Here is a 20,076-nt window from a genome sequence, read left to right as displayed (position 1 = left end):
TCCAGTGATTTTAAAGATGAATTTTCAGATTTACTCCAGTTTTCAGAGACACGTGATCCTTCAGAAATCACTCTAATATTCATTATTAATGTTAATAGTAATGAAAGCAATAATGACTGGAGTAATCATTTTATTTGAAACTACATACGACAAGCAAGCAATTGTTTAAAAGTTTAATAAATATATACAGTTGAAGTCAGAATTATTTTATTATTATTTTTATTTCAAAGTGTTTATTTTATGTTCTTTTGGTGGACTATCTTTCCCAAATTTCATTACATTAAATTTGTTGTATTGTATTAACCCTTCTGATAATCCCGCATGGTTAGAATTAGAAAAAAGCTTCTTGTAAATCTGCATCATTGACTTTACTTTGCTGTAAGATTCCTCTTTCTGACTCAATAACTAGGCATTTAAAGGCATATAATGAGAACTCACTGTAGGTAGTGAGTTTATCGATCTGCTGTCACTCTATGTGGGCTGAGTACACAAGGATGAAGAGGCTGTACGAGTGCTGTTTTAGAATATAACATTTATAATATTTTTTATAATATAACATTTGCATTTTAATACAGATATACCTGGTATCAAAATAATTATAGATGTACATTTTCGCACTCTTTGTTTTAAGTAGTGATTAATCTTTCCAGCAAATCAGTGGCGTGTATTTTGTGATTTTAGATACGTGACTTTTATTTCGGCTTGTCGGTGACGTCATCAGGCTGCGCCGCGCTCCTGTTTGTTGTGAATCTACTCGAGAAAGGTTTGTGTTTTTCAGCATTTTATCGTTTATTTAAATGTGTCCCGTTCAGGCAAGTTTACAGCTGTTGAATTATTTATACAGTAACGCCATTATTACTGAATATATTGATGAATGTAATGCTTTATCCAGCGTTAATGGACGTTATTTTGACTCTTCCACATCTGAATAACAGTAAAGCTGCGTTTATTTTCTGTCTTTATATCATAAATCAGTTCATCATCAACACCAAATCAGTCGCTGGAGAACAGAGATGAGGAAAATAGATTTTTATTTTAAACTGAGACAAAGCCAGAGATTGGATCATTTTCCAATGTTAATGATGGTCTTCATCTTGATCTTCACAGAGTCCAAACCCACAGAACAACAGATTATTATAAAGATGGCGTTTATTAAAGAGGAGAGTGAAGACATTAAGATTGAAGAAACATTCACAGTCAAACATGAAGAGATTGAAGAAGCTTTCAGAGTCAAACATGAAGATCCTGAGGAACAAACAGGTTGGTTTTCATCCCCAAAGCTCAACATTTGATCCTCATTCAAATCTGCAGCTCTACACTAATCAATATTTCTCATTAAACTGCTTTATCTGACATGCTGATTCATCATATTTAACGTTAGCTGAAGATAACTTAGCACAGATGGCCAACTTGTGTGAATAAACACTGTTTAGGAGACTGTTAGACTTTTACACATGATGAACTGAACACTGAGACTGGTTTGTATTTTGAGTGTGAAACATTTCAGGAAAGATGAAGTGACGTAACTCATTTATTTACATAAAAAAACACATTTAGTTAGTTTTTCATATTTGCATCTCCTTTTTTCATCTTTAATCTATATTGATGGTTCATTTTTATCTTGCACTTAAATCACAGAGTTCTGGTTTGTGAACCTGCTGAGTTTATTACATCTGAGAGACTGTGTTTATATACTCTAATCTAAACTACATTGCACATCGAATACAGAGATTTACTGTACTAAAACAACAAATGTTATTGTATTTATGCATTTTTAAAACATATATAATACAAACACATTGTAAGGTTTACTAACCTCAAATGGACTCTTCAATTGCAGTGTGTTTATACACCAGCATTTGCCTCCACACGTGAATAATGCTCATAATAAAGTTTTGCATGGTCTTTTTTACATGATAAATTCCTGATCCTTTGCATTATAGTTTTATTCTTAATCACCCAGTATAATACGGTCATCTGAATGTACAAGTCCACCAATTTAGAGGGTTCCAGAGAATGCAATCTAATAAATGTTAAACAATAAACCACATTAATTTCCAAATAAAACAAAGCACAGAGGTTGATTTTTATTTTCCCCATATAAACTTGGGTTTACCAGTTTTTGCTGAAGGCATTTTGGACCATTCTTCCTAGCAAAGTTTCTCCAGTTCAGTCAGATTTGATGTGTGCTGTGAAGGGTCCTCATTTATTCATTTTCTTTTCGGCTTAGTCCCTTTACTAATCTGGGGTTGCCACAGCGGAATGAACCGCCAACTTATCCAGCATTTGCTTTACGCAGTGGATGCCATTCCAGCTGCAACCCATCACTTGGACACATCCATACACACTCATTTACACACACGTACACTATGGTCAATTTTAGCATACCCAGTTCACCTATAACACATCTTTATAATAATAATAATAATAATAATTCCTTAAATTTATATAGCGCTTTTCTGGCCACTCAAAGCGCTTTACACAATGGGGGGATCTTCTCATCCAGCACCAGTGTGCAGCAGTCACCTGGATGTTCCTTAAACTCTTTGGAGGTGGTCTGTTGTTTGTCTGTGACCATTCTAACCATTTTTTACCTTTGCCTTTCAGAGGTTTTTCTTGGTCTAGCACATCTTTCCTTTACAAGAACTGTTCCCATGGCCTGATGTTCTATTGTTTATATTTCAGACTGTGGAGATGGAGACCTTTGTGATAGCTATTTGTATCCTTCTCCTAAATCATGTTGGCGAGTTATCCTAGTTTTTAGGTCATTAGGAAATTATTTTGAGGTTTTCATATTGCTACTTCCAGGTTCACAATAAGGAGAAGCAAAACTAGCGATCAGCTATCTTAAATATCCTTTCTCATGATTGGTTTCACTTGTGTTAGGATTGTTAAGGTCCACAGAGTCACTCAATTTTGTTTTGGAATCAATCAGCATTAAGTGACTGCAGGTTTTGAAATCCACACAAAAGAGAAGGTGCCCCAACTTTTTGGGAATTTGCACTCTACTGCTCTATTCATTTAACCTAACAAATGTAATGATGATTATCATTCGTTTGCGGGGATCCGGGAGTCTCTATGCGGGAGACTCCTGGAACTTTCGAGAGACTTGAGATGTCTTTATCTGTATATATTTTAGCTGCAGTGACGCGAGCGCAGAACAGAAATAACATGCTGTTGTGTAAATAAGATGTTACATATGGCTATTTAGCTTGTTTATTAATAAAAGTTGTGATCTGGTGCTATTTATATAAAATACAATTAACTTGACTTCAAGGGGGGGCGGGTACAGCCGTTGGGAGGGAGGGCTGCCCGCCCCCTTTATATAATGGTTGGGGAAACACTGAGACTGTGTATTGGAGAGAGATAACAAAAACAATCTAACGATACTTATAACTCTGGGTTGCTGAAAAATGTAAGGCATGAACTGCGATGCTAACATGATGTGTTAATTTGATTGATGGAGTTTGATTGCGATGACGGATCATTAAAAATAGAGCTAAGCTAAAGCTAGACACAGCCAGAAAGCTCAGCTTACTGCAACAACAATTAACTGCTCATTAGTAATGTATTTGGAGATTAGCAAGACATAGGTCATGTTTAATAGTAAATATATGTTTTCTATTGTAAAGTTTTACAAATAATTTGTTTTAGTGGTCTTTGGATGCATTATAGTGCATTAAAGATACCTTATGTAAAGCATTATGCATACAGGCCTCATAGAAGATGTGGCCTACAGTCAGTGGTGGAAAGAGTACTGAAATATCATACTCAAGTAAAAGTACCATTACTTGCCAAAAAATGTAGTGCAAGTAGAGTAAAAGTGTATTTTGTAAAAATATTACTCAAAGTATGAGTTAAAAGTAGACCTGTCTAAAGTACTCAAGAGTATTGAATATTACGCTGTGAAAAGCTGATGAGTTTACATGTAATTTGTGGATGTGTGTAAACGTGACATTCTGTAGTGCATTTAGTTATTGCCCAGCAGGCAATCATAAGATATTAATATTAGTTTAGATTTAGTTTGTGACACCAGGTTACCAAAATTCAATGTCTAGCCAGCATCTAAGGACGTTATTTTGATGTCCAATAGTGACGTCAAATGACGTTGATATTAGGTTGATTTTAGGTTGTGTTGAAAAGTGACCAAAATCCAACATCAAGCCAACATCTTAAACCAACGTCATATTGATGTCAAATGCTGACATTTATTCATCAGGTGTGGCAACCAAAATCTAACGTGATAGACGTCATAGTGGTAACATCCACACAACATCAATCTGTAACATCATTAGATGTTGATATTTGGTTGATTTTCGGTTGGACATTGACGTAGGCCTGACATTGAGTTCTGACGTCAACCCAATTTTCATTTCAAAACAAAATGTAGCATCCCCACGACGTTAGGGTACAACGTCAATCTTGCGTCATGTTGACGTCTTGTGCCTGCTGGGTGTTGAAGGCCATTTCGGACATCATACAGTAATCATCTGTCATTATCTCTTCAGTGACATGCATCTAAACAGTCTCTGGGTCAATGCGTGTAAAGATTTTGGACATCTTCTTAGACAGTTTTAATGCTTCCAAACAGTTTATATAATCATCCATGTTTTGAGGTAGTTCACTATGATGCTATTTACTTTCTGTGTGCAATTTGATTGGCCAGGAATCACAGGACTGATTTTTCTAATCCCCATAGACAGGAAAAAATAAAGTAGTGACTGTCCGTTGAAGGACAGTAGTGGAGTAAAAGTACTGATACTGCACTAAACATATACTCAAGGGAAAGTTAAAGTACACATTCATAAAACTACTTAGTAAATTACAATCCCTGAGAAAAACTACTTAATTACAGTAGTCTTGAGTATTTGTAATTAGTTACTTTACACCATTGCCCACAGTGTAGTAAAGTACATGGAAAATGGCATAATTTCCTTAAATGCATTGAATTCTTTAAACAATCTAGTATTGTTTTAATAAAAAATATGTGTTATTCTCAGTTTTACACCTATGGGATTGTATTTTTTTTCCTCTGTAGAGCTGATGCCACTTAAAGAGGAGAATCAAGAACAGAATGAGATAGAGGAGACTGTTCGGGATGAGGGATGTCTTGAATTCAGATCTGGAGAAGCATCAGAACAGACAAAAACCTCTTCACAAAAAACAGCCGAATTGAATACCTGCCATCACTGTGGAAAGAGCTTCACTCGGAAACAATACCTCACAAACCATATGAGGATTCACAATGGAGAAAGGCCATTCAAATGCCATCAGTGTGTAAAGATATTCACACAGAAACAAAACTTTCTTGACCATATGAGGATTCACACTGGAGAAAGGCCGTACACTTGCCAACAGTGTGGAAAGAGTTTCACTTGGAAACGATACCTCATAACGCACATGAGGATGCACACTGGAGAAAAGCCTTACATTTGCCAAGAGTGTGGAAAGTGTTTTGCTCGGAAACATATGCTTACAATCCATATGAGGGTTCACACTGGAGAACGGCCTTACCCTTGCCAAGAGTGTGGAAAGTGTTTCACTCAGAAACATATCCTTATAGACCATATGAGGGTTCACACTGGAGAAAAGCCTCACGTTTGCCAACACTGTGGTAAGAGTTTCACATGGAAGCAATACTATACTGAACATATGAGGACTCACACTGGAGAAAAGCCTCACACCTGCCTACAGTGTGGAAAGAGTTTCACTTGTAAACAAAACCTTACCGATCATATGAGGATTCACACTGGAGAAAAGCCCTACACTTGCCAGCAGTGTGGGAAGTGTTTCACTTGTAAACCAAACCTTAGAAGCCACATGAAGGTTCACACTGGAGAAAGGCCTCACACCTGTAATCAGTGTGGAAAGAGTTACCCTTGGAAAAAAAACCTTAAAGAGCATATGAGAATTCACACTGTGGACTAACTTTCGGATGTAAGCTCCTTCTTGATTCCCATGTGATGCTTAATAATAGATAGACTCACATCTGTAAATTGTTTGGCAAAAGCTTTACACCGGTGGCACTCCCAGAGAATTTTCAAAGAGTTGGCCAGATGAGGTCACCAAACCTTGGGGTGCCGCACTAAAAGGAATGAATTCAGTATCATATTATAGTTTTGTTTCTGGTTAATGTAAATGTTAATGTATTAAAGTAGATTTATGGCCCTTACCCTTCTTGACTCTACTCTTTGGGTGTACTCACGATGTGTACAGTTGCCTTGAACCGGGCCGAAGCGCGCATGTCCTCCCTCCCATCTCCCCCGACAGCCCGCGCTCGCATTGCATTCGTGCCTGGGCACGCTTATGTCATCGATGATGTGCTGTTCAGTAAGAAGTGCTCTCACTCAGCACAGTGGAGATTTCTTTAGTTATATTGTTTTAGTCGTTTTGGATGCAGTGACACGCAGTCAAATATATCACCGAACAGATCAGCCACTTTTGACGGTCATAAACAATCATAAAGTCCCCATGCTTCAGGAATTAGGAGGTTTGCTGAAGGTGCAGCTGTCGAGCAGTGAGGGGTTTGCGTCTTCAATAAACTACGACAGTTTGCATTCATTAAACAGTAAGAATGATTAATAAATCCATTTCAAACAATTTGTAAAAGTCACGTCTCGTCTTCAGTTTCGGGCTCAGGTGCGCTCTGCACTCACACTACAAGCGAACCGCGCCAAAGCCCAAGTAAACCGCGCTCTGGCAAACCTATTCTAACTGGGCCAGGGCTGGCCGACTGAACCGCACCTGAGCCCGAAACAGAGCATTCACACTTCTGAGACAATCCGGGAAACGCGTCTGGCCAAGGTTCGGTTAGCCTTATGTGAGAGTGCACCGTTTAACACCTCCAAAATAAACTAAATGGATTACTTTGCACACAATATAAGTTTTATGAAACATTAATCATGTCATAATCCATATTCCTTTTAGGCCACAAGCTTATCTGCAAACTTATCTAGCAAGTTTATTCTTCTATTGTTCTATTATTATAATCATCAAGATTTATGGCCTTTTCCCATCTTGGCTCTACAATTAAAACCCACAGATCATTCAAGCGTACATTACAGTATATTCAGGAGTAGGGCTGAGCGTTATATATCGGTATAATTTCCCAACGTGATGCGGGATTATCTAATATCTTTCATATCGATATGGTTTAAGGCCACAAATGCTTGTGCGCATTCTGCACAAAACAGACCGCTCCAAGGTAGCACAAAAGCTCTACCTGCACAAATGTACGCATGTGCAAATGACGATTCACTCCCTGAGAGGACTCCTTGTTCTTGAGTCATACAAAAGATTCATTCAAAATGAACGAATAGTTCAAGAATGACCCATCACTACACGCGACATGGAGGAACATGCAGTGCCGGTCAACACAGAAAACATACTAGTCAGTAAAAAGAAAAACAATGGTTCACTTATCTGGAGATGGTTCTGATTTAAAGCTTCCGATGAGCAGCAAAAACAGCCCATCTGCAGGGAATGTTATAAATCGGTTGTATGAAAATGAGGAAGCACATCAAATCTCTTCCACCACTTACAGCTTTACCATAAAGTGAAGTATGATGAGTATTTACAACTTCATGCTACAACTTCAGCCACGAAGACTACGCAGCCGCAATCCAAAACATCTGCCCTGAAACAGCTCTCTGGAAGCGTCTTTTACCTGAAGTGTGCCTTAGGAAAAGAAAAGTCGCAAGTGGCATGATATAACTAATGCAGTAACTCATGACATTGCTAAAGACATGGTTCCCATAGCAACGGTGGAAATGGAAGGTTTAAAACATTGTTAAAAACCATTGATCCAAGATACGAGCTACCCAATCGCAAGTACTTTGCATCAGAAGCTCTGCTGAGGTCAGAGGCAAGCTTTCCGAGTTGCTCGCAAAAGTGGCTCATTTATGAGTCTGACGAGTATATTCTGTGGACACAAGAGAACTGACAGAGTTATAATGTGGCGGCATCTAGCGGCAGTGTGTGAATTTGTCCCGTCATTGAGGAAGTGTACAAAGGTAATCCTATTCGATTAAATATTACTTAGGTCAGGGGTTCCCAAAGATTTCAGCCCACGACCCCCGAAATAACAATGCCAGTGCCAGTGGTTATAAATATACAAATGTTGCATGCACAACAATAGGTTTATATAAACAAGAGCATATTGACAACACAAAAATTTGTAAGTCTAACAAGCATATAATTTTTATAGTCATGATTCATTTGTTTAATTTAATATTAACCTGCCCTAATGAGACTGGGGGACACAATGTTTCCAGCACAAGTCTATTCTTGGTTTGATTTTGGAGAACGCCACTCAGAGATTATTCTCAATGTTCAGTTGTGGCCTGTATTCATTTCTAATGTATTTTATTGCCATAAAGGTGTCAGAAAGTTTAACCTGGTGCTATAAATCAATCTGCTGCATCTGACGCCATTGTTGTGTTGTTAATCTACCGTAAACACACCAATTATATGAAAAAAAATGTAAATGCTGATGGCTTTTCATTTGCAAGTGGTTACATTTTTATGTAACGATTAACTCCTTTTTTTAATCTTCTGTGGGTTTTGGATAAACCATGATCATTTCAATAGTTGAATAAATTTTATTTGACTTTTGGAAACACCAAGCCACCCCTTGTCATTGTCCCGCGACCCCCCAGGGGGTTCCGACCCCCACTTTGGGAACCACTGACTTGGGTGACTATTAAACTGCTAATTATTTAAACTGTTATACAAAAATGGGAAAACATCAAATAGGAATAGGAAGATTAATTTGTATGTTTATTTCAACACAGTATAAGATATATAAATTAGCCAAAACAAATAGTAAATAATCATATAAATGATAAATTCTGTAAATCTTAAGGCAGTTCATGGAGGTCTTATGTCTTCACAATTACAGGCTACTCATTATTTAATATATATATATATATATATATATATATATATATATATATATATATATATATATATATATATATATATATATATATATATATATATATATATATAGATATATATAGATATATATATATATATAAGAAAATGGTATCAATATATTTTATCTGCCCTTTTTTTTTTTACATGTAATTTTTTTTTGTATACATGTAAGCCTATATCGTTTCTTACCATTTGCAATTTAATACAGAGATGACTGATTGACTGATATTAAAATAATTATATTGTCATTTTTTTATTCCACTGAATCTCACACTCGTTTGTATTTAAAATAGTTATAAATATTTCTACTGTTTCTTGTATTGTGATTTTACACACGGGACTTTTATGCCGGCTTGTCGATGACGTCACCAGTCTGCGTCTCTCTCCTATCGGCTGTGAATCCACTCGGGACTCGGGAAAGGTTTGCGTTTTTAATAATTTAGCGAATATATCGACGTATCTCTTGCAGGCCAGATTAAAACCGTTGAATTGCATTTAAAACAGCGTCGTAATTATTCGATTTATCCCTTTATTTTAACGTCAATGAACTTCATTTCGTGTGACTTCCACATGAATAACAGAAAAGTTTTAGTTTTTCCTTTTTACCCCAAACCAGTTTAACATAATGAAATGAGTCGCTGGAGAACAGAGATGAGGAAAAGAGATTTTTATTTTAAACTGAGACAAAGCCAGAGATTGAATCATTTTCCTCTGTTAATGATGGTCTTCATCTTGATCTTCACAGAGTCCAAACCCACAGAACAGCAGATTATTATAAAGATGGCGTTTATTAAAGAGGAGAGTGAAGACATCAAGATTGAAGAAACATTCACAGTCAAACATGAAGAGATTGAAGAAGCTTTCAGAGTCAAACATGAAGAGACTGAAGAACAAACAGGTTGGTGTTCATCCTCAAAGCTCAACATTTGATCCTCATTCAGATCTGCAGCTCTACACTAATCAATATTTCTCATTAAACTGCTTTATCTGACATGCTAATTCATCATATTTAACATTAGCTGAAGAGAACTTGGCACAGACGGCCAGCTTGTGTGATTAAACACTGTTTAGGAGACTGTTCGACTTTTACACATGATCAACTTTCTTTTTACATGCATCCAATATCAACGAGTGAAGAGTAGGAAGATTCTTGTTGATGAGAGATTAGCTGATCCTCTGTTGAGAGTGCTCCGGTGGCTGTACTGAAAACTTTGGAAAAATCATTCCCAAAAAAATTTAGAAATGGTTAATAATATCATTATTAGCATTCAAATGGACTTTACCCATAATCAAGCTTCACCAGTCAGTGGTGAGATTACTTAGAATCTAAGAAAGTTGCAATTCAATGTATAGCTTCTCTTTCACCAGGAAGCCACTACACTCAGCCGCCTGACTGGAAAATGAATTAGGAAGTAGAGCTGTAATAGGGCCCGAGCCCGACAAGTACATTTTGATTGACAGCTTTTTCAAAGCCCAAACCCCTTAACAGCCCGGCATTATTCAAATATGCGTCTGCACACAGCCCTTTTGCCTTTTTTCAAGAATGAGTCGTTTATACGTGTTTTAACATTATTTATTTGTGACAAACGTAGGCTATAGGCCATTTGAAAGTTGGAGCAAAGAAATAAAATAAGTCCTCTATAACACTGATCATCAACTGGCGGCCCACGGGCTGAATCCGGTCTGCTGAGCCGTTCGATCCGGCCCGCGACTGGATTCCAAAATTGTGAGCATCAAAAAAAAATTAAAGCAACTAAAAACAAATAACAACCGAGTCTCTTGTCAGAATAACCACCATTTATGACTGCATTTAGGCTACACTCTGAAATGAAGACAGACTCAGACAGACTTTGCGGCGTTAAGCATTTATTGTTTCAAAGCAAAAACAAGCACTTTATTACCCATTACTTCCAATGCATTGTTTCCACCATCCTTAATTGATCATGCTTTTCAGATCTGGTTTAGAAAGGGACTCAGATATGCAAGGGACTTTTTTCAAGGAAGTAATTTTATGTCATTTGAACATATGACTAAAGAATTGGATATTCCTAAATCACATTTCTTCAGATATCTACAGGTTAGAAGCCTTGTAGAAAAGTATTGTAGTACACTGTCAGCTCCTCCCATAAGCAGCTGGATTGAGGAGATCTTTGACCTAAGTACATCTGAGGGTGGTCTGATTTCAAAAGTGTACAGTCTGATTCAAAGAGCAGCCGCACCATCTTTAGATTTTTTTAAAGAAACAGTGGGAAGATGACTTAGGAAATATAGTTCCAGAGACAGTCTGGCAATCAACAATTAAGCAAATCCACTCAACATCTATTTGCGTCAAACACGGTTTATTACAATTTAAGATAATTCATAGGCTGCACTTTTCTAAAAGCAAACTGTCAAGAATATTCCCAGAAATTGATCCAATATGTTCTAGGTGCCACAGAGATGAGGCCACCTTGGGGCATATGTTCTGGACGTGTCCATCCCTAAGACCATTTTGGTCTGCGGTGTGTGAGACTTTTTCCTATATATGTGAAAAGGAGACCAGTACAAGATCCAGTAATGGCAATATTTGCTGTCACACCTGAAAACCTTGAACTACCGGCAGGTCAATTAAATGCACTAGCGTTCTCTTCTTTGTTGGCCCAAAAGCTTATACTTTTGCAGTGGAAGTCAACTAAACCAGCAACACATACTAAATGGGTAGAAAATGTCATGACGTATCTAAAGCTAGAAAAAATCAAATATAGCACCCAAGGCTCAAATAATAGATTGTTCAAAGTTTGGAGACCCTTCCTGTCATATTGTGAGAACAGATTTATTCCAAATACTTGAATTGTAAGCTCCCACCCCCACCCCAACCCCCACACCCCCAACTCACCCCTTAATGTTTTTTTTTTTCCCTCTTCTGTTGATTAGTATTATTTCACCTGGTATTTGCTTTCCTTTTTATTTCATGTACTTTGTTTTTGTATATTTTTGAGTTGCTCTGTTAAAAAGTTTTACTGAAAATGGAAAATTCAATAAAGAGACTTATCTACTACTACTATTTTAAACAGGTTTAAAAAAAAAAAAAAACAACGCATAATTTTCCTCATACCCTTACTTAACATTGGGGTTAATCAATGGCTAAAGTTACATTTTTTTTAACTTTTTCACATCAGGCTTGGTTGCTGTCAGAGGTTGACAGTCATTTCCTCTTGTGCGTTTTTATCGAGTTCATCTTGAAGAATGCAGCCTTACAGGCATAGGTTGAACCGAACGTGGTGAGCACATGGGACAAGATACCCAAAATGCGCTCAGGCTTTCAGCACCGCGTAGAGCCTCCTTCAAGGCCACCTCGTCTAATGGCAGCATTTTTACCGCGTTTGTGAACAATTCTTGGCTTGAGCTGACGGCGAATGAGTCACGCGCAAATCCAAAATCTCACTTTCTGTGAAAGGCCGGTTATGTCTGCAAAGCACCCAAGCAGCCTGCAGGGATGCACACGTTACTCACTGTTAATCAGTTAAAGTTCGAGTAATAATGCCACTTGCACGGGAGTAGACAGATTTAAATGACGGCGCAAGTTGTACCCTTTTGCAACGGCAACAGTTTCGCTGCAAATTAGGCATATTGATGCATTTCAGAAGGTTGGCATGATAAGTGTGTACTTTTCAGTCCAGTCATTATTGAAGGACCTGTTTTCTACATCAACTTTGCGTTTGATGGTCTTTGAGGGTGGCATTTTAGGAGACCTTTTCCTGTCACTTCCTCTGTGTTTTTCAAGTGCTCTATAAATGAAGTTGACAGCCTAATTGAGTTGAGGCAAAATACTCCTAGTGGTTGACTGTGGTATAGGTGATTGGAGCCTGAATCAAATGCCTTCAGTTTGTAATGAAATGGAAAATGTATAAACATTAAACTTAATGTTAAGCTAAAATTAGATTTTTATTTGATTTTGTTCTTGGGGGTCCGGCCCCCAAGGAGACTGTCTGGTAAAACTCTGGCCCTCTGACAAATATAGTTGATGACCCCTGCTCTATAACATCTCAGCACTCTAAATAGACCTGTGTACATACACTCAGCCTTTAAATTGGCCAACACACCAATAAAAATAAGTCTTTCCTAACAAATTATATTAAAATAAATTCTAAATGATGACGGCTATTTGGCAATAACAAAATTAGGATAAAGGCTCTGCGGGATTTGTTTCACCATATCTGTTCACAATTTGGCCTTAAAGCGACGGTGAAGCTGAATAATAAAAGAATAATGCCAACATTAGCCTATATACTCCGACTATGGTTTAATTTAGTGATTCACGGAGATCATTTTTTTGGAACGGATCCGATCTCGATACCAAAATTCTAAGTATTGACCAATACAGATCCGATCTCTATACTGAGTGTTTTTTTTAAGCATAATACAGTTTCTATAGTTCTAGGGATAAACTCAGATAGTATATCTTCTTTAGTAAAAATAACAGACCTATTGACCTTATTCTTCAATACGGAAGTGCGATTGTTTTAGAACTTGGCGATTGTTTCAGTTACCTATAGGAGAAATAACTAGGAATAATAAACGGCTGAAAACGGTCAAACTACTCCCTCTACAAACAAGTGTTTGCATGATTATACAGACAAAATAGAATAATATAATAAGAAAATATCAGTTTGCAACATCAAGCAGCAAAACTAGCTGTTTTTAACGTGTAAAAATGAATGGAAGTGAGTGAGACTGGAGGTCTCTAGCCAAAAAGATTCAAATGGCTGCACCCGCTCAAGCACGGAGAATAAGGTGAATAGGCCTGCTGTATATGACAGTTGACAAAGTCTAACTAAACATGATGCTTGCTGTAAACTAGGCTACATTATTTGAGCATTAATTATGACATTGATATGATCTGTTGTGGTCCAGCTTATGTTTCCTTTTTTTTAATATTAGGATTTTTCTTTGAAATCTGTAAAAGGCCACCACTATTGACCCTAATCCTTGGTAAAATAACCAGAATTTTAGCAAAGCCTGATATTTTCCTGCAGGTTTGAGGCCAGTTTTACTTAAACATTCCCTCGCCTAAACTCGCCGCGAGTGAGATGGAGAAACTGAAAGCATGTCTGAAAAGTTATCTTTTTGAAACGAATTTCGTTTGGTATAATTTGTTGGTTATTTTAATGTATTTTTGTTGTTCAGTTATGTACAAAATAAACAAGAATATTTAAGGTGAAGTTCAAAACAAGGTCGGCTTATATGCTTCAGTGCACAAACTGACAGACAGGTCTGTTAAATAAAATATTAATATAAATAAAATGACAGTGAAATATTCAGTTTCATAGTAGCCTATATTAGGCTACATAATATTCTGTTGATGACAATCCATATTGCGGCCGTCAGTTTCACTTTTATTATTTAAAACAACTACTTTGTCCACAATAAGCCAGGCTTTACAAAATATTACCGCACTGAAAGTATTCCCCTCGGAAGAATAAACTCAGTCAGAAGGATGAGAGAACAGAAACACATTGTGAGAATAATCTTATGGAGCGGCGCATGTTGCATTTGCGCAGCCGGTGCATGAGTGAATTATCACTGAGACACAGGCGCAGGCCACCGGTATCTGTGGACACTTCCAAAACAGCAGCACAAAGGGAAGAAATCGGTGCGTTGAGAATTTGTCCAATGTATTATTGAGCCTTTTCTCATTTAAAGTTTCAGGTAGGCCTACTGTGTGTGTGAACAGCAGGTAATAACCCTCTCTACTGCAGTGTTATGAATGTTGATCTGCTGATAACAGACACAGCGCAACATGATTTAGAAACAGCAATGATCTGCTGTTGCAGGTCAAAATGAGGCCAATTAATGCAGAACTAAATGCATTTCTCCACTGAATATTTATATTAACAGGAACAAATAGTCTTGGAGAGTTTTTCGTGTTGTCCTGAACGAGACACGCAGTTTGAATTGTGAATGAATGGAGAATGATTGACCGGCACAGCGGCAGGAAGCACTGAACTGAACATGAATTTAAGCACATGAATAATCATCTGTGCTTCACATTAAACTATAGAATGGCTTCAGAACATTTGAGATCTAGTAGCCTACATGACAACTTTCTAGTGCCTTATAGGCTACCTTCATGGCTTTTGTTGGCTTATAAATTACACAGAATATAGCACACACGCAAGATCGGATTTAAATCGGTACCAGCTGGCCGATACCCGATCCAGCAAAAATATGCAGAATTGAACCCATATCGGATCGGTGTATCCCTAGTTTAATTAATATTTAGTTATAATCTAATCAAATTCTTTCTAGGCTTTCTAGAAACATCCGTGCAGGTGTGTTGAGGCAAGTTGGAGTTAAATTCTGCACGGCACCGGCCCTCCAGGACCAAGTTCGGGCAACCCTGGCCTAAATGTGTAGTGAAAATATTACATATTGATTTCTAACAGAATTCACAAACACGTCCAAACAGTGTCATCTCGAACAAGACACAACTATACTGCATCTATGAAAGTAAAATGAGAGTCATAACGTGACCAAAATCCCTCTCTGTGCCAGGACTCGAACCTTTGACCTTTAAACTCTTGCCATTAGGCCACAATAGCCGCGTTTCCACTATCGCGCCAAAAGCGAGCGAGCCAGGGCGAGCCAAGGCCAGTCGCGTTTCCACTATCACTTCCAGGGCGTAATCGGGCCAAAGCGGGGCTTCCTTGGGGCCAGCGTCCGGCCTTTTTCGGCCCGCCGAATACCTTGGGCCAAGGAGGGCCAACTGGGGCTTCGGGGCGGGGTTACGTACAAAGGCGGAGTTTTCCTGTCAGGTAAAGAGGAGACAAGATGCTTTCTTCCCTTACATTTGTTTTGCTATCGCGCTTGATCAACTCACTCGCCTTGCAGCCAAAATCTGTGTTCGAAGTAAATGCCGCCGAACTCGAATGTCCTTATCCAGGGATCGCTGTCTGGCCTTACACCAACAGACCACAAACAGTAAAAAAGCAATCGCTTCGGTGTTCTCCATCTTCCAGCTTTCGTAGTGATGCCAGGTTATGTTTGTGGTTATAATTTGAGTTTTTTGTTCCCGCTGAAGTGGGCGGGTTGTGTGACGGGTTGTGTGACGTTTGATTCGGGGGACGTTCTGGGGGCGGTGTTTGCGTGACGCGCTGCGAGCAACTAGCCCGACAGTGGAAACGCGACATGATTTCGGCCTCATTTCTCAACCTCCCGGGCTATTGGCCCGGCCTGGCCCGATTAAAGCCCTGGCTCGCACTGGCCCGATAGTGGAAATGCGGCTAATGCTGCCTAAAAATGACTGAACTTAAAAGAGACAGTAAAGATTAACTCATTGTTTATCTGGGCCTCCAGGCTATAAAGTTGAAGTTAGGTCATTTCACCAGTCATTTTTCAAGTCCACAGATGGTTCACAAGTTTTTGCCACATCACAAGTCACATATCCATAAAGTTATGATGCATGCTGTGCCAGTCCAATAACAGAAAAGAATAGCTCATCAATATTGAGTCCTATCATTTTGCAAGTGATTGCACTATTGATCTGACAGTTGACGGTGAGTCCACACAAAAATCCATTTCATTCACTTCTCAAGATTTCCAGAAAAGATGACACTGTATATTGCACAGCCTTTCTGGGAACCTGCTGTCTGTGTTGCAAGTTCCCATATAACAGATATCGGATATAGCCATATAATTAACCATTTTTCACCTTAAACACCTGTCAGACAAAATGGCAGAAATCAACTGGAGCTCAGAATATCGGCTTTATTACTGGCTGGATCACCTGTGAGTCAAACTGCAGAAGTAGGCTCAATTCTACCCTGTACCTCAACTTACTGCAACAACAACTACATTACTAACTGTAAATGAGCAGTGCATTTGGAGTTTATTAAGGAAAACGTGTAATGGTTAACAGTGAATATGTGTTTCACGTTTTAAAATATTACTCACAATGTGTGTTAGTGGTCTTCGGATGCATCCTAATGCATTAAAGCCGCCTTTCCACTGCACACGACAAGCAACAGACCAGAAGTCATTGATTTCCAATGGAGAGTAGCGTCGGAGGTACGTGGAGTTCCGATCATCTCTTTATGTGGAAAATTCAGATTATATTATAAAATTAATATTGTCTCCACATTGCCTTCAAAACTTTTAGCAGTCTTTGAGTTTCTAGTATTCATTCATGCAACCACAATGAAGGCATGGAGAATAAAGGCTCTTGCTTTTGCACTTCTTTATTTCGGACATTGCAAGAAGCAGCTTCTCTCCCATGGTGCACGGCAAAACTGAAAATTCTGTGGGACTGCCACAAGGGGGCGTAATCCGACAGTCGTGTCCAAATGTCGTGTGCAGTTGAAAGGCGGCTTAGGTATACCTTTTATAAAGCATTAAGCATACAGGTATAATAGTAAGGTTTACTCAAAGTATAGATTAGTACATGGGAAATGGCAAAGAAAAAATATATACATATATTTTTTTTGGAATCCAGTATCCAAAAATATAGTATTTTAATTTTACTATTAATTTTAACATCTATGTGGTTTTGTCTTTTTTTTCCAAACAAAGACCCGATGCCATTTAAAGAGGAGAGTCAAGATGAGAATGAAATGGAAAAGAAGGATCAGTTTGAAGGATGTCGTGACTTCAGATCTGGAGAATCAAAACAGACAAAAACTTCTTCACAAAAAACAGCCCAGAAGACCAAATCTTTTACCTGCCATCAGTGTGGAAAAAGTTTCAAGCGGAAACAATCTGTTATAGACCATATGAGGATTCACACTGGAGAAAAGCCTTACACTTGTCAACAGTGTGGAAAGAGTTTCGCTTGTAAACAAAACTTTAAACACCATATGAAGATGCACACTGGAGAAAAGCTTCACATATGCCAACAATGTGGAAAGAGTTTCACTTGGAAACAGAACCTTACAGAGCATATGAGGATTCATACTGGAGAAAAGCCTTACAACTGCCATCAGTGTGGAAAGAGTTTTATTCGGAAACATAAACTTACAGAACATATGAAGATTCACACTGGAGAAAAGCCTTACACATGTCAACACTGTGGAAAGTCTTTCAATCGGAAACAAAAACTTACAGACCATATGAAGGTTCACACTGGAGAAAAGCCTTACACATGTCAACACTGTGGAAAGTCTTTCAATCGGAAACAAAAACTTAAAGACCATATTAGGATTCACACTGGAGAACGATCTTACGTCTGCCATCAGTGTGGAAAGAGTTTCACTTGGAAACAAAATCTTACAAACCATATGAAGACTCACACGAAAGGAAAGCCTTACATCTGCCCTAAGTGCGGAAAGAGTTTCACCCAGAAACAAAAACTTACAGACCATATGAGTACTCACACTGGAGAAAAGCGTTTCCCCTGTCAAGAGTGTGGAAAGACTTTCAGTTGGAGACATGTCCTTGCACAACATCTGAAGGTTCACACTGGAGAAAAACCTTACGCTTGCCAACACTGTGGAAAGTGTTTCTCTACTAAAGGGAACAATAAAAGACATGAATTAGGTCACACTAAAACAAGCCTTACTCCTGGCAAGAGTATGAAAAGAGTTTAAGACAGGGATCAACAAACTTGTTACTGGAGGGCCGGTGTCCTGCAGAGTTTAGCGTCAACCCTTATCTAACACAGCTGAACAAGCCTAATCAAGGACTGTTTCTCAAATCCAAGAAGGCAGAGAACGGACTTGCGTTCTTGTAAAGATGGCAGGTCACCTCAGAAGAATGAACTCGGGAGACCGCGAGAGCAGAGAACGCGTCCAGTGAGAAATGAGATGCTGCGTTCTTCCTGATGGTCACGTGACCTTCACGTGTTTTTAATGAAAATTATTTAAACATTACAGCATTCATATATTGATTTATTGTTTTTCCCCTTTTCTCAGTATATACTATGCATAAAGACTTTACAAATATACGTTGCACAATATATATAAAACTGATTTTAATACGAATTTTAGCAAATAAACACCCTTAATGTGTTTTATTCCTTTATAAAGATTATCATGCTGATGCTTAAATTCACCATTTGATTTAGGGAAACTCCTGAGATAAATAAGTGATATCTCTGAACTTTAATAATAAACCCATATGAAATGCTGCGCTTCCCACATCCAGTCGCAATGACTTCTGGGACTTCCCGAGCGAGTTCGGTGCTCAAGTCTGCATCCATGCGTCCTCAATATCAAGAACACATCCGTGAACTTTCACACATCCTCCGTTCTTGAGTATTGGAACTGAACTTTGGCAATTGATGATGACGTTACACGAGGACGCAAGATTGCTGAAGAATGCATATTGAGAAACGGACAAGGTTTTACTAGGTACACTTGAAACTTCCAAACAGGTGTTGAGGGAAGTTGGAGCTAAACTGCAGTGACACCGGCCCTCCAGGACAGAGATTGGTGACCTCTTGTTTAAGGAATAAACAATTACTTGATTCCCATGAGATGCTTGAAGTAACAACAATGCAGACACTGATAACTGAGTTGACACCTGTGATCAGAATCATCTTGATCAGGGGCCACTTCAGTAAGAGAGCCCAAATTAACAGACCTGGGGCCTCATCTACAAAGACTAAAACATTGCGTACGCTTAAAGCTGTAAATGTGCGTACGCAGTAAAACAATCAGATGTATGAAACAGTGCGCACCCGCATATTCTCTTTGTACATTCGAATTAACGTGAAACTGAGTGCACAAGCGTAAAACCCCTCCCCCTTTCTCCTCCCCAGTATGAATATGGTAATGACTCCACTTTGGCAAAACCAAATGAAAAAGCAATGGCAAACGCAAGCAAGAAGAGAAACTTTTGAACAGAATGTGAATTGGAGGTGCTCCTATCGTAGGTAGACCGGAGAAAAACTGTGTTATTTGCAAGTTTGTCCTCCAGAATTAATAACAAAAGAAAAAAATAGAGTGGGAGAGTTTAGCTGACGCGGTTAACGCAGTGGGGTCTGAACATCGCACTGTGAGTAAATTAAAAAAAGATATTGTCCGACGTAAAGGTGTAAAATTTTGCAGTGTCTATTTAGGCTAAGTGCAAATAGCACACCTCGTTGGAATGGGCTAGTTGAGTTATTCCCGCCCATCACCGTTTGATTGACAGCTACAACATAACTAAAGAGAGCAGCAGACAGCA

General features: G+C 38.4%; 1 pseudogene; it reads left to right on the top strand.

The window, feature by feature from the left end:
- Positions 1 to 718: 718 nt before the first annotated feature.
- Positions 719 to 19,356, top strand: LOC130241640 (zinc finger protein OZF-like; annotated as a pseudogene).
- The last annotated feature ends 720 nt before the right edge of the window (positions 19,357 to 20,076 follow it).

This window comes from Danio aesculapii, chromosome 15, assembly GCF_903798145.1.
Source record: "Danio aesculapii chromosome 15, fDanAes4.1, whole genome shotgun sequence".
Taxonomy (NCBI): domain Eukaryota; kingdom Metazoa; phylum Chordata; class Actinopteri; order Cypriniformes; family Danionidae; genus Danio; species Danio aesculapii.
Note: the sequence above shows the minus strand (reverse complement) of the source record. Positions and strands in the feature narration are given on the sequence as shown.